Genomic DNA, 1,766 nt, shown 5'->3' with positions numbered 1-1,766 from the left:
TTGATATTAAATCAATATTTAAAATAAAGGGCTGTTTATCAGAAAATCTAACAATAAAACTCAGGGAGGATCAGGGTTTATTTAACACACCAGAGCTGGTTCAATCTTCCATCAACTACAAATATTTCCAAATAAGATGATTAAATTCCTTAAAAAGTGTCTGTATGCTGATAAAGATCCCACACAAGTTATAATAGTCCAGTTCAGTTTAACCAGTTACCAATCCAAGAATCAACAGACTAAATCAGTCATTAGCAGGTTTAGTTCAGTGTTTCACCTGCCTTACATGTTTTAAGTGTTTTCCTTCTGCCTCACCTGTATTGAGTCTGTGGATGATTAACAACCTTCTGCACTTCTTGATGGCTGCAGACGATCATTCAGTCATCTAACTCAGCTGTTCTGGAACAGAGGCTCGTCCCTAAGCACATCATAATAAAAAGTTAAAAACAAGTGATTACTATCACAACAATTTAAAGCCCACCTAGAGCAGCCAGCCTTACACTTCCTTGTCCACCACATGCTCTCCCAGACCAAACAAAAGGCTCCGCCCTATTTTAAAAATTCAAATCCCACAAAATCTCGTAGGATTTCATACTTAGGCCTGGAGTGGTGGGTAGGTTGAAAATAATACAAAAGGAGACATGACTTCAATTATTAAAAATGTCTTTTTTGCCCCAAAATAATCAGGATTACTATGGGCACAAAACAGTGCCCTTATTTTTTCAATAAACACATTTAAGATCAAAGTAATATTGAAAAACTTACCATAAAACTGCTCAGAGGAGAATTCAATTCAGAAGCCAGTTGCAAACAAGCCAGCAGCAAAGTGGCTGTTTGGTTGTGACAAACCACTAGTGTAAAAACGGGGAGGTGGACTGTACAACTCCTAGTAGAGACTTGTAGATGTTTTTGTGTCAACACATTATGCACAGTCAGTAATAATATTTACAGACGAGTAAGAAAATGTACAGAAAGGAATCCCAACCCACTGTTCTCAAAATGTAGTGCTTAATTTGAAACATGATTAACCCCCACCTAGTAATAAAATGTTCTGACCCAGAGCTCAAGGATGTGGGGAGGGAAGAAGGGATGAGAGGGGGTAAAGAGGAGAAGGTTGGGAGGAGCAGCTGGGTGGGGGGAGGTTTGGGAGGGAGTAGGGGGAGATGAGGAGGTGATGAGGGATGCAACAAACTACCCAGATTGCACACAATGGTAAATCAATGTTGAATTATAGTCAGAATGGTTGATTTTTGGTTGAGGTCGACGATGGTGGATCGTCCATCAAACAACCATCCAGCTCTAGCCAAGTAACCAATGTTGAAACTGTGGTTGAAATCTAATGAATGAAATGCTGATGTGTGATCAACGTCTGATCAATGTTGAATCAATGTATGCTGTTTTGCCGCACCCCTTCCTCTCCTCTCCTCTTCATCAGAGCTGTGGGTCAGAGCATTTTATTAGTGAGTGGGGGTTATCACATTTTAAATTAACCACTGTAAAGGATAGTGGGTGATGATTCATTTCTGTACATTTTTTTACTTGTTAATAAAAATTCTTACTGACTGTTTGTCTGTGATATATTGACACGAAAACATCTACAACTTACTACAAGGAGTGGAGCGGCCCACCCCTGCAATTTACATGAGTGCCACTTCGCTGTTGGCTTGTTTGCAAAAGATGTTAATTCAATGTTGAATTATGATCACAAAGCCTGCATGTATGGTTCAGGTCAACGACAGAAGCTGGATCAACCATCAAACAACCAT

At 39.5% G+C, this 1,766-nt stretch overlaps 1 protein-coding gene and 1 long non-coding RNA gene across 3 annotated transcripts in view; both read right to left on the bottom strand.

The window, feature by feature from the left end:
- The window catches only part of LOC107833396 (uncharacterized), a 1,657-nt gene extending 374 nt beyond the window's left edge, over window positions 1-1,283 (bottom strand). The window contains exon 1 of the long non-coding RNA XR_001659143.1: window positions 316-1,283. This is a non-coding gene — a long non-coding RNA (uncharacterized LOC107833396). The remainder of the gene's footprint in view (window positions 1-315) is intronic.
- The window catches only part of gfra1a (gdnf family receptor alpha 1a), a 151,533-nt gene that overhangs the window by 94,391 nt on the left and 55,376 nt on the right, over window positions 1-1,766 (bottom strand). The gene's annotated exons all lie outside the window — the stretch shown is intronic.

Source organism: Poecilia formosa, unplaced genomic scaffold (genome assembly GCF_000485575.1).
Source record: "Poecilia formosa unplaced genomic scaffold, Poecilia_formosa-5.1.2 Scaffold378, whole genome shotgun sequence".
NCBI lineage: Eukaryota > Metazoa > Chordata > Actinopteri > Cyprinodontiformes > Poeciliidae > Poecilia > Poecilia formosa.
The sequence above is the reverse complement of the archived record's forward strand: the minus strand, read 5'-3'. Positions and strand labels throughout refer to the sequence as shown.